The sequence below is a fragment of the Neophocaena asiaeorientalis genome, unplaced genomic scaffold, assembly GCF_003031525.2.
Source record: "Neophocaena asiaeorientalis asiaeorientalis breed wild unplaced genomic scaffold, Neophocaena_asiaeorientalis_V1.1 scaffold85, whole genome shotgun sequence".
Taxonomy (NCBI): Eukaryota; Metazoa; Chordata; class Mammalia; order Artiodactyla; family Phocoenidae; genus Neophocaena; species Neophocaena asiaeorientalis.
The window spans coordinates 8,503,179-8,517,226 of NW_020174301.1; the positions used below are offsets into that span (position 1 = coordinate 8,503,179).

Below are 14,048 nucleotides of genomic sequence, written 5' to 3' on the forward strand. Positions count from 1 at the left end.
GATTGGTTTCTAGTGTGGGTCCTGAAATGCTGAGGCGGCTCTGAGCCTCCTTCCCAAACTGGGGTCTGCAGTGTGGCCCAGGACTGAGAGCTCAGCCTTTGGGGACAGACCCAGGTTGGACCATAGCTCTGTCCCCTAGCAGCTGAGGGACTTTGAATAAGTTACTGAATTTCTCTGAACCCCATTTACCCCATCTGTAGAATGGGGCTGAAAATGCTCGTAGCTCCCTCCTGGACTGCCTTGGGGATTAAATGCCACGGTGTATGTAACGTGCTTCACCCATGGCCTGACGACAATCAAGCTCAATAAGTGAAAGCTACTGTTTCTACCCAAGGCCTTCCTTCCCGCTCCCGAAGCCTCGGATGCCTAGGTATGGAGGTACTAAGATGGAGGCGCTTCAGATTACCATGGAGATCGTCTAATCTAATCTGTAGAGGCTGCTCAGTGGCTGTTTATTGAGTTAAAAGAAAACAGGAATCTAATTTTAGCCCAAAGAAGAGAAAGTTAAATGGCAACTTGAGTAATGGGCTCTGGCCAGACAGCATGATAGTAACTGCGGCTGTTTCCAGCACTTACTATGTAATAACTGCTTTTCCCTTAAAGAAAAAAAGTCACTTACATTCACTATCAATGTAGCCACTTCCATTTTCCCCAGGACAATTACTAGCCCCATTTCTAGTACAAGCCCAGTGTACCTACAGGTGGGGAAACGCAGAGCGGAGTCACAGCTCTAAGTGGCAGAGCTGAAATGTATCTGCCTTCCTGGAACCATGCTCCTCCCTAACAAACACTGTGCGCTGAACGTCGGGAGGAAAACCCAAGGGCAGCTGGCACAGCACCAGTTCTCACACCTCTGTGTTTCCCCTGGGGAAGGGGACAGAGGGATGCAGCCCAAAGCAGCCCTCCAACATCACTTGCTACGTGAGCGGACACCATGATACCGTCACAGCAGGCGCCGGCAGTGTCCAGGTGCGTGGATGGGGCAGCGTCGGAAGGTGATGGCCCTGTGGGTAAGTGGGGGCACTTGGATTTATCGCCAGCTGGCTCCTCAGGGCCACCACATGATGGAAGCCACTGCGGAGCCAGACAGCCCCGGTCGGGACCCAGGTCTGAGCCTCATGTGGACAACAGGGGTAGTAATGGTAGCAGAGTGAGGACACGTGACACAAAGTGTGCAAAGTGCCTGGCACAGTGCTTGGCACAAAGCAAGGGCTCGCTAAAGGGGGCTTTATTCCTCAATTGGCCTCATTTCGAGAACAGACACCAAGGCCTTCAATTCAGTGTCCTGCTCAGGACACACAGCAGAAGGGGAATGGAGGCCGAGCAAACCCAAACAACGGTGGCCCACCGTGAGCCAATTTCTTTGTTTTACAGATGAGCCTGGAGGTCAGAGTGGTTCAGTGACTTGCCTGGTGTGAATGAATGGTGGAGCCAAAATTCCCAGCTGGATCCACTGAGGCCCGGGGCCAGTGGGGTCTCCTTCCAGATCTCGCCTGGCAGAGAATGAGAGCGCCATTAGAGCCCGCTGTGTATGGGGACAACGGTCAACAAACGGTGCCTGTCACCCGCCCTCTCCATCCCCCGCCGACCTGGCTCCCACTCTCCCAGAACATCACCTGTACTCTGAAGCCCAGGGGACCCAGCACCCAGGACCCAGCCCAGGATGTCAGGTTGTCCCTGTGAGCTCAGAAATGCTGTGATAGAAATATACACACTAATATGTATAAAATAGATAACTAATAAGAACCTGCTATATACAAAAAAATAAATTAAATAAAATTCAGAAAAAGAAAAAGAAATACACCTACTGCTGCCTGGAGATTGAAAATGCGCTTTTCACTCTGTCAGGCACCAGGGCAAAAGCAATTTACAAACGGTCAGCCGGAGGAGAGCGCGGCTGGAAATGTTTTGCAGTTTATTAAACAGTGCTGACCAGGGCTATGAGACATGCAGTGAGTGTCTGGGGTGAGCCTACACCGGGGTTTCTCTGCGGGTGGGTGACCAAAGATGGGGGCTCTTAGGGACTGTGTGCCTGGTTACTCCACCCTGGGAACCTTGGATTTGGAATCAACTGAGACATCTCCCATTTCCCTCCAGAGAGGAAATGCAGAGGAGGAAGAAATCGTCTCCACCTTTTTTTATTTTTTTTTTTTGCGGTACGCGGGCCTCACTGTTGTGGCCTCTCCCGTTGCGGAGCACAGGCTCCGGACGCGCAGGCTCAGCGGCCATGGCTCACGGGCCCAGCCGCTCCGCGGCATGTGGGATCCTCCCGGACCGGGGCACGAACCCGCGTCCCCAGCATCGGCAGGCGGACTCTCAACGACTGCGCCACCTGGGAAGCCCCGTCTCCAACTTTTAAATGTACTAATTTATTTGTTCGCCACTTTGTTTCAGAAAAGCTCCAAAGTGGGTAACAAAGACCCCATTTACAGGGAAGTGATCACACAGAAAGCAAGAGCGCCTTAGGGCACTTGGGCTGCAAGCAGCAAACACTGACCTTCATCCCTTAAGGTGAACGAAGGGTGGTCAGCCAGTGGAAGGCAGGGCCAGCCTTCGGGAGGACAAGAGCCCAGCAGCTCTAGGAACTCGCCAGCCTGGTCCCTGGGGTCTCCACCCTTGGGAAGGGCCAGCTTCTGCCCCTTCAGGCTTCAAATGGCTCTATTCACAATTCCATCTTCAGGGGAGAAAGCTGATTGGCTCAGGCAACATGCCCATCCAAAGGCCGAGGAAGGCGGGACACCTTCACGTGCCCTGTCCAAACACTGCTGAATGGGGAGGAGCAATTCTCTGAATGCCAGCAGAAGGAGAATGTAGGCTGAGCAAACCCAAGCAACGGTGGGCCACCGTGAGCCAATTTCTTTGTTTTACAGATGAGCCTGGAGGTCAGAGTGGTTCAGTGACTTGCCTGGTGAATGAATGGTGGAGCCAAAATTCCCAGCTGGATCCAGATTCTGGGAAGAGGGTTCAGCCTCCCTGAGTACCTTTGACCTTGGCCTACATCTCTCTCCCTCCAAACAGCAATGATTAGTCACTCAATTGTGGCAGGACAGTCGTTTTAGCTTGGGGAGTGTCTCTGGCCCTGCTGAGAGCGCCCACTCTTGACAGACCTGTTGGGCACCCGTCTCCCGGTGTGCCCCAAATGTCCCCTCTTGCCGAATGCTGGGGCACTAGGTCGGAGCTCTGTCCGCAGGCCCAGAGGCCACTCGGAGCTTAGGGGCAGAGAATGCTGCTGACACGGAGACGGCCTGCAGGCTGAGGGCTCAGCACCCATGACGACGATGCTGTCCGGTCTCGAGGTGGCTGGGGTCACACCCCTTGGACACCCCTGCCACGTAGGCAGCTCCCACAGGAGGAAAGGAGCACCTGCTGGGCGCCCACTCTGTACCGGGCCCTGTGTTAGGGTTACGTCTTGAAGCCCTTACATCAACTCCTGCCAGTGTGATCATTAAGGACCAGCTGCTTTGTGACAGCTGGCTGGCCTTGGACAGGTCACTTCACGCCTGTGAGGTCCAGCTTTCTCACTGGAAAACAGAGCTGTCACGGGTGTCAATTGAGACAGAGGAATAGAGTGTTTCCCACAGTGCCAGGCATGCAGTGAAGACTGGGTCAGTGTAACAGCGGAAGCAGTAACAGTAGTGGAAGTTGTTATTCTGAGACCTGAGGATGAGAAACATCGAAGCCATGGAAAAAGGGAAGGTGAGAGCACTTTGGTTTTACAGTAGAGGAAACTGAGGCTCAGAGAGCTGAAGTGACCTGCATGGGGACACACAACATGAAGGACGGGGAGCTACTGACCCTAAACGCACCTGAGTCCAGAGCTCACGTCGTCTCTACTGCACCACACGGCCTCTCAGCAGTCCTAGTCCATGTCTGCACTTGCCCTCTAGTCAGTCTGTGTCTCCGGGTCCCCCATGTCTCTTGCCCACCAGAGCTCACCGTGGTCCCGGGCCCGAGATGGCCTAATGCGACTGGCAGTCTTGGGCCCTAAAATTGCTTTTACATCAACCCTCCCCAGAGCATCTGCCTTACACCTGAATTTTCCCATTTCTCTTTCCAAGGCCCCCTCGCATCCCCAATAAGATGGCACCCCATAGTGGAAAGCCCTTTCAACGCCTGCTTTCTTCTCTTTGATCTCCTTTCCTATATTAGCAGATGGGTCTGGTGCCTTTAATCTTCTTGCTGTACTTGTAGTTTTGAAGTAATTCCCCACACTTGATTTAGCATGATTTTCGGTAGACTCGAGAACTCCAGGTTTGTGGGAACTTGGGAGGGTCTGACTCTAACCAGGTTTTCCTTGGAAAGCCTGAGAGCGGACAGTGTGAGTAACCCAGAAGAGAGGGGGCCCCTTCAGTGCCCGGGGACGACCTCCAACTCGGAGACCGGTCGCCCAGGATGTCAACTGCCCCTCCATCAAAACTTCCTCAGATGGGTTGCAATGACATTTTCTCCAAAGTCGAGCCAGAGATACCAATGTCAACCCAATTCGCTAACCCTGATTGGAAGCCAACATGTACCATCAAGGACAGCAAGAGGATGCTATGAACAAAACACAAGTGATTCACACGACAGCTTGTGAAGCTCAGACCTTTCAATTTGAAGATGAACACTTTAACTCATCTCAAAACAGACTTTTGATGACAGAGCTTAGAAATGAGCCACCAGCCTCAAAAGCCACGTGCCCATTGGAATTACTGTGGCTCCCTGTACGGCTTCTAAAAGAGGAATTAAAAGCTCAGATTCCTGCAAGAACTATTATTTCATGCCCCCTTATAATTCTCTGAGAAATCCATGGGATTAAAAAAAAACCCCAACTCTCTTGGGGAAAGTTTTAGATTTACATATGCAAGAGTTGCAAAGACAGTACAGCGTTTCCATAAATCCTTCCCCCAGCTCCCCCTAGGGTTAAAACCTCACATAACCAAGGTACACTTACCAAAACTGAGAAATCATCATCGGTGCAACACCATTAACCAAGCCACAGATTTTACCTGAATTTCTCCAGCTTCTCCACTCACATCCTTTTTTTTTTTTTTTTGGTACACGGGCCTCTCACTGTTGTGGCCTCTCCCGCTGCGGAGCACAGGCTCCGGACGCGCAGGCTCAGCGGCCATGGCTCACAGGTCCCAGCCGCTCTGCGGCATGTGGGATCTTCCCGGACCAGGGCACGAACCCGTGTCTCCTGCATCGGCAGGCGGACTCTCAACCACTGCGCCACCAGGGAAGCCCTCACATCCTTTTTTGATCCCAGGATCCCACATGGTGTTTAGTCACTACGACTCTAGTTACCTTCACCTGTGACAGCTTTTGGGTCTCCCCTGGTTTTTCATGACCATGACACCTTTGAAGAGGAGCAGTCAGGTGTCCTGGAGAAAGTCCCCCATTTGGATTTGTCTGACTTTTCTCATGTGTAGACTGAGGTTACGGATTTGGGAGAAAATACCACAGAGGTGAAGTGTCCTTCTCAGGGCATCATATCAGGGGGTAGGATACCAACATGACTCACCGCTGGGATGTGAACCGTGACCACTTGGTCACGGGGCTGCCCCCAGGTGTCTCTGTGATGAAGGTAGTATTTTCTCTTTTCCATACTCAGAAGCCAGTCACTGAGTCCAGCCCACACCCAGGGGAAGGGTAATTAAGCTCCATCTCCTGAAGACAGGAATATCAAAGAATTTGTATACATGTGTTAAAATGTAACTAATAAATATTTGGGGGGTGGGATAACTTTGAACTTATGCAACTATCCTATTTCTCCTTAAACTAACGTCCATCCACTAATTTAGCATCCATCAGCAGATCTTGTCTATAGCAATTATTACTGCCATTTTCTAAAGGATTTTCTATTTCCCCCATTCTATTCTATTCCCCCATTTCCCCATGGTTGGTTTAAAAAAAAAAAAAAGCAAGGTATCCTGAAAGGAGTGGTGGGACTCCACAATGCAGAGGACTGACAATGACGTCATTCTCTTCCAGAAAATTGTAGCCTGGGTGCTCCCACAAGGCAACCGGACTTAGATTTTATTATCTCACATAAGAGTGTCTTTACAACATTTTATGAGATGGAGAAATTTAAATCCCAAAAGAGGTTTGTTGGTTATAGCAACATTTAAAAGAGTATTGTCAATATTGTTCTATTTCTTTTATTGATAAAAACACAAACATCTGCAATTTGCCAACCTTTCTTGAGGTGACAAGTCCCTGTCAGTAATATGCAATCAAGAAGGTATTTAAAAAACAAACAAAAGGGCTTCCCTGGTGGCGCAGTGGTTAAGAATCCGCCTGCCAACGCAGGGGACACAGGTTCCATTCCTGGTCTGGGAAGATCCCACATGCCGTGGAGCAACTAAGCCCATGTGCACCACAACTGCTGAGCCTGCGCTCTAGAGCCCGCACGCCTAGAGCCCGTGCTCTGCAACGAGAAGCCACTGCTCCGCAACTAGAGAAGGCCTGTGAGCAACAACGAAGACCCAACACGGCCAAAAATAAATAAATAAAATAAACTTACGAAAAAAAAAACACCCAGACTTTAAAAAACAAAAAAAAAAACAGACTTTATCTGACCCTTCAAGGTAAAGATGATATACTAACTATGAGTAAGAAAGCAGCTATTTTTCCTAAAGAATTCTTGTTAAGAGCATCTTGAAAATGGCTAGACATGTCTCCAGCTTTATGAAAATGTGTTACCAAAAACTGTCACCTATAAAAACTCTCGTAAGTGCACACATGAACTTGGGAGCTAAAATTCAAAAGTGAGTTTCAGTACGTTTTGAACCCATTTGTTAACAATAAAAATACCACACTTGTAATTATTGAGCCAGAACAAGTTAGTGACAGTGAGAAAGATGGAAATTTATTATAAAGATTTCAACAAACACTTTTATTAAGACTAGTGGATGGAACTGAAAACTGAGTACTGCTTTTCAGAAAGCAGAGTCATCTGGATCCACAGATCTTAATGAGGTGGCTTTTTCAGCTACAATAGCCATTAAAAACTAGCATTAAAATAAACTTACCTTAGAATCAGACATTAAGTTGTTTTTATCATTAAGGGTTAAAACTAGGAGTTTCAAAAATAATGAAGCATTTTTAATAATATGGCTCTCACTAAACTTTTCAAAAAAAGTAAAAGGTTTTTTTACCACAATACACACAAAAAAATATTTTCAAACATTTTCACCTCATCTTTTTTCTTTTCTATTTTTTGTCTTACATGTATTAGTATAGGGCACAGACATTAATTTAAAAATATATATGTAAAAAAAAAAATATATATATATATGTATATACAAATACTGGGGGTGGCGCTCTACGTAGTAGTCAGGTGAGTGGTTTACACAGGGTTCTGTTTTCAGACCATTGCTTACATTCTTAGAACAAACTTCTCCCACCTCAAGAACATATAAACGGCATCATCTTCTAGTTTTTATAACTTATTTTTCCATTTTTAGTCCACCTGGAATTTCTTTTTGGCAAATGGTGTGACTGAATTTTCTCCAGTTATATCAGCACCTTTTACGGAATAATCCGTCATGATCAGAATCATTTCAAAAAGCCACCTTTAACGTACTAAAAATTCTTAAAAGCATTTGAGTCTTTCTATTTTAAACCATCTTCTATTAATTTGTCTATTTTTATACCAGTGTAAAAATTGTAATTAAAAAAATGTTTTCTTGGTACAGCAAGTTCCTCTTCTTCCCCCCCTTTCGATGAAGACTTTATTTTCTCATCGGCTTATACTTCCAAATGAATTTTTAATTTATATTTAAAATACTTCTGGCATTTGGATTGGCTTTGTGCTGAATTTAGATATTAACTCAAAAACTGACATGTTTACAATGGTCAAAATGTTCCTATTCTCAAATGCTTATAAGCCCACGTTCCTCTCCATTCTCACTCCCCTCTACCCCACCCCCAAGGAAACCATGATCTTGAATGTTAGTAATTCTTTCTTTTCTCTACAGTTTTATTACTTACGAATCCTTAAACAATATAGGCTGACTGGACTCTTCCGACTTGCTTCTTTTTAACGCAACATGATTTCTGAGACTCACCCACTGTTGATGCACAAAGCTCTACGCTGCACTTAGGGTTCCACAGAATCCCACTGCACACATACACTTCATCTATTCATTTTACTGTAGAGGGACAGCTGGCTCTCTCTTTCCCTCCTTTTTGGTTATTCCAAATAATGCTGTTGTGACCATTCCTGGGCATGTTTCCTGGGTATATACACCTGACATGAGTTTCTCTAAGAGCAGAAATCCTGAGCTATAAGATACACCTGTTCAACTTCACTAGCTAATGCTGTTTTCCAAAGTGGTAGTACTGACTTACACCAAGAGTAGCAGATGAAAGCTCCTGTTGTAATAATCTCTCCACTTTTTGGTATTTTCTGACTTTTCCCCCCGTTTATTTTTTTATTGTACTTGATTTTCAATGTTGCATTACTTCTGATGTACAGCAAAGTGATTCAGATATATATATATATATATACTTGTTCATGTTCTTTTCCATTATGGTTTATTATAGGATAATGAATAGTTTCCCTGTGCCACACAGTAGGACCTTGTTGTTTATCTATTTTATATATAGTAGTTTGTATCTGCTAATCCTAAACTCCTAGTTTATCCCTCCCCACTTTTCTGACTTAACTGTTGCCAATTTGGTGACTAGGAAATGGTATTATATTTATGGTTTCAATGTGCGTTTCCTGTTTACTAATAAGGTTGGACATCTTTTCATGTTTATGGGCCATTTCTGTTTCTTCTTCTGTGCTATGCCTACTTGTGTTTTTTCTGCCTGCTTCTCTCCTGAGTCCTTGCTCTGTTACTGATTTGCATGCTGGTGCTTTTTAGTAGTTATGTATACATCGTGATTATCTGTATCTTATTCCAGTTTGGGCTTATTTTTTCACTCTGTGGCATGTTTGGTAAACAAAAGTACTTACTATCAACGCAGCTAAATGATTTATCTTTTAACTCATGGTTTGCACTTTCTATCCTCCCTTCCCCAAAGTCATAAAAATATTCTTCTGTATCATCTTCTAAGTTTTATAGTTTTAACTTTAATCCAGTAAATCTTTAATCCTCTTGGGGACTGACTTTTGTGCCTGGTGCAAGGCTGAAGTCCAATTCATTTTTTTCCTTTGTGAAGAATTACTGAAGCCCCATTTATTAAATAATCCATCCTCCTCCCCACCGCTCTGCAACGACTACCTTTAAAAAATTAGGTTCTTGCACGTGAGTGGGTCAGTTCCCGAGCTCTTTATTCCTGTCCATTCATCTACTTATAACCTCTGTGCCAACTCCACAGTGTTTTAATCACTCACGGCATTTTACAGTAAGTTTTATACTCTGGTAGTGCTAGCTCCCCTCACACTTCACCTTTTTCTGGAATATCTTGGATATCCTCGGTCCTTTGCTCTTCCATTTATATGTTAGGATCAGCTTGTCAAGTACCATTGGGATTTTTTGCTGGAATTACTTTAACCTATTAAAAAATTTGGAGAAAGAGTTGAGACCTAGATGATCTTCTTACCCATCACAGTCTCCCCATTTATTTAGGTCAACAAAGGTGCTTTTTTAAAATTATCATTTTCTCATTGAAAGGCTTATATACGTTTTATTAAGATTTTTAGGTACTTTATGACTTTTTCATTCCTACTGTAAATTCTACTTAATAACATTTAAAATATTTAAAGCCATTACTACTTGTGGCTGCTGCATGAAAATGTAATTAACATTTGGATATTGATTTTGTTCCAGCAACCTTGATAAACTCATAAGTCTTCTAATTTGCCTTGCAGATATTTTGGACTTTCATAGATAATCTGATCATACAACATTAATCTGTTAATAGATGAGTCATATTAATTGATTTCCTAACATTAACAAATCTGCATTCCTGAGATAAATCCAATTTGGTCATCATTGATCATCATCTCACACACACACACACACACACACACACACACACACACACACACACAGTTTTTTTTTACCACTGGTACAGAGGTGAAGATGGACACTCATCCTGAGGGCTAACTGACCGTGGTAGAATACTGAGTGTCGTTATCGTTTATGAGGCATCATGAATGTACTGTAAGCAAAACCATATATTCTATATTAAAACAAAGTTCTGATAAACCAGGTAGCAACATAACAAGGCCAAGGACATCTGTACAAGATTTATTTCATTAACCACAATGTTTTAGAGTGATGGTATGCACCCTAATACAGAAGGAGTGATTCAAAATCCATCAAGAGTTAAAGGTCAGAGCCAAAGTCAGTGGCTTTGAATCCCCGGGTCAGTAGGAGTTTCATCCACCACTTTGTTTTTCTTGGATTAATAAAAGAGTTGACGTACAGAACACCCTGTTCTAAGCTCCACTATGCTTTCCGACAAACAAGGACCACCAGAGACTAGACTTCGTTGCTTCATCCTTGCTCTGGCTATGCTGGTGGGTGGCAAAAGCCTCTTGTCTGCATGTGGCCTCCCGTTTATTCTTAAGCATCCCTGTCTCCGGCCACAGCTCCCCACATCACGTCTGAACTGCACAGCTGTAATACTGACAAACAGGACTAATGAGAGCAATTCAACTGCCATCTGTTTAACAAAACATACCCTTCTAAGAAAATATCCAGTCTTACTGCATTTAGTACATGGTCATAACATTGAAATGACATGTGAGAATCAATACAAAATATTTATTTTTTTTTCAAACCACAGAATTCACCCCAGAGCCACACCATAAATTTTCCAGAATTGTAAGCCATTAACATTGCATTTCTAAACAATGCAATCCAACCAGAAATGAAGATAATTTCCAATCAGCAGGGGTACAATATATACTAGGGTCCTAGAAGAATGTACCTCTGTCTAGCATTTTCTTTAATTCTCCCACAGCCACTCCACCAACATAAGTAGAAACAGTATACGTACTTGTGCCACTTAGCTCTGGAAAGAGGTTCAAAATAGGGTCTTGGCCAGTGGAGGTGGCAAAGTGTCAATGACTTGGTTAATAAACAGTGGGGACAGAAGAGCAATCCTTTCCTTTGGAAAGAACAAGGGTCCTTTCATATATCCTGGTGGCCGGAAACGGGCAAATTTCAACAAGGTAGTGAAAATAACAGGAAAGCCATTTCTCCACAAACTCCTATGACCTCTATTTTAACTTCTGATAAACATGAACTTCAACTTATGCAATCTTATTGAAAACAGCAATCACAACCAAAAAGGTCCTTATAAACCTCTTCTAGGTGTCAGTCAAGGGATTCATACTCCGATCTTAAATTTTCAAGTCTCCTTAAGAGGCCTAAACCTGGGTTAAAGTAAACATAATACTCTGAAGCTCAAAGAGACACCAAAAAAAAAAAGAAAAAGAAAGAAACCCAAAACATCGAAACAATGACTGGATAGCTCATGTAGAGGTTCTGTTTTGCTTTTTAATTGTAAAGTTTTTTTTAATATCTCAGATTAGTGTACATTCATAAAACAATGTTATCTAATAATAGCTGCTTTATTTAGACAATTGAATTTTAGCTCAAGAGCAATGCCTCTTGCATAATAATCATGGAAATAATAAACTGCAATAAAACAGAAGAAACATAAAAGAAAACAGAGCTAGTCTCAATGAGAAGATGACAAAATCTGGAAGGGCTACCCCGGGAGATTAAACAGGCTTATTTAAATACTATGATACAAGCGCTCCTGTTCACTTTCTAACCAATCTGGTTCAACCTTCTGGTTCACTCCAGAAACCAATCGTGTTTGTCAGATCACCATTACCTTTGCTAGTTACAAGTGCACAGACCACCACTCTGAAGTTCTCCTTTTGTGCTGAAAAACTTTCAAATCCCTTGTTCGGTCAGTACAGACTATTGTGAGGTGGTGCATGTGCAAACTCTTCCTGAGGAACTCTTTATGTGTGCAAATCTGCAACCTGACAGAAAGCATGGCATGTAGCACGGGCAGTGACAGCTTTATGGGGCTGCAGTGCTGGAGATGCACGTGCGGTGTTAACAACCACGGGGCATCCAGTCTTCCGCAATCTCACTTACTCACAAATTGGCTTTCATCCCATGCCCCCAAGAAAGGGAGGGGAACCTCCTCAAACTTGCAAAAGGGACAGGAAAAAAAAGTAACTTTTCCACAAAATTTAATAATGCACAACTCACGCACCCAGGTTTTTGTTTCTTCTCACTAACTCTACCTAAGAACTAGTAGATTAAGAATCACAACACCAGGTTTTGCTCTCTGCCCCACAGAAAACAAAGCAGTTGGGTTAGGATGCAGCTGTGACAACAGAGGATATGAGATGACACTGTTACTGAAGCTTAACGCCAACCTTTAAAATAAGCACCGTCTCTCAAAATGACGATCATGTACTGATGTTACGTGTCATCATTCCAAGGTGAGTGAATTGGCTTTCTTTGGAGGGTCTGGTTTCAGGCTGCACACACACACACTAGTCAGTATGGCCAAACCAACTGCGTGTGTTGACTCGTGAGACAATCAACCTGCTTTACAATTTTCTGCCTTCGATGATTTGGACCCCACAAAAAGCCAGTGTTTAACTGGAGTGCAGAAACTATATACTGTACTGGCAAGAAGAATACACGTAAACACAAGAAGAAAATACTTTTAGGCAAACAGTGCTTAGTCAATACAAAATGGAGGCAAATCTTATTCCCCTCATGTTGCAAACTAAGACATTTGTTAAGAATCCCAATTACATAAGCAAGGTCAACAATGACTTAAAGGAATAGTTTCTTCATACTGCAATGTACCTCAAGGGGCCAAAATGAGTAAGAAGCAGGTCGAATGCACTGGGAGAATGTGTATATTCTTTCTACAGTGCCTTCCAATCACAGCTTTGTGCCACTAAGCCCTCACCCACAGCAAGCTGCAGCCACTGTGCAACTTCTGCAAACTTTACTCCGCCCACTTTGTTAACACGTACTACTAATAAAAAGACAATATAAAATATTTCTCCAGTAACTTAATAATGCAAAAAGCATCCAAAGATTTTAATGCCTATCCACATCCTAATACAATGCTTTTAGAGGGAAAGTTCCGTTGTTGGCCAAAGAATACTCCCTTCCCGGAAAAAGCATTTGGGTATATTACTAGGATACTGAAGAATTCATCCACATTTAAAGAAACATTCCAATTTCACTCCTTTCAGAAATATTATTAAAACCGCTCAAGAGCTCAGTTGCAGGTGTTATTTATAAGCCTGCAGCAAGCATTCCATTGAGTAAAGTAAAATTTGAACTTCTTGATAAAACTGAATTCTTCCTTGATATCAGAATGTTACTGGTGTAGCAAGTCAAACTGTACAGGGCACAGTGAGAGCCTGTATATATTCTTACAGTAATTCAGTGTTTCTCAATATAACCCAAGATGCTCACAGAGTGAAATGAGCCCAATTCAAAGTCCTCCTCAAAATCCACCAACCCTGGTTGATAAGTACTTAAAAAAATAAATCTGATGACCTTACTTTTACTTCTCTGAATATTCATGTTACAAACAGAGGACTTCTTCTATTAGACGACTGAATTGCTCCTAACACTTCAAACTCGCCCCCCAGCCTGCTCCCCCAAAAAAGGACCAAGTGAATTGGCAGAGACAACTCTACGAACAACCCGAAAATCAGAAGCGTGATGGTCGGTACCCCTGATGTGTCTTCTTTTTTTGCCCCTAGTCCTCTGAAGACGTAAATATTAGTCTAACATAGCTGACACAGCCAAAGAGAGTCAAGCACATGCTCAATTTAGATCTAAGCAAAACTGTTTTTCCCTTGCCGCATCTTTCTATTTTACTTTGCCTTTCAAAAACAACTTGGAATAAGCTTCAGAGTCTTTTACAAGGAACGGTAGCACCGTGGGTGTATGGAAACAGAAAATATAGCTTGGCCACAGCCGGAAGGGCGCCTTAAAACAGCAGTGCTACTTTTTCTCTATTATACTCGAATATGATGTTTTAAAAGATGCAGACTGCAAACTTTTTAATGCCTTTTTTTTTTTTTTTTTTTTTGGGTGTTGGGG

General features: G+C 43.6%; 1 protein-coding gene across 2 annotated transcripts in view; it reads right to left on the minus strand.

Moving 5' to 3' along the window:
- Positions 1-5,356: 5,356 nt before the first annotated feature.
- Positions 5,357-14,048, minus strand: part of CACUL1 (CDK2 associated cullin domain 1) — a 72,407-nt gene continuing 63,715 nt past the window's right edge. The window contains exon 10 of one of the 2 annotated variants that reach the window (XR_003004639.1): positions 5,357-5,649. The gene's annotated coding sequence lies outside the window, so the exon portion shown is untranslated. Of the gene's footprint in view, positions 5,650-8,501; positions 9,490-14,048 lie in introns of those variants that run through there. The other variant, XR_003004638.1, reaches the window with a different exon arrangement.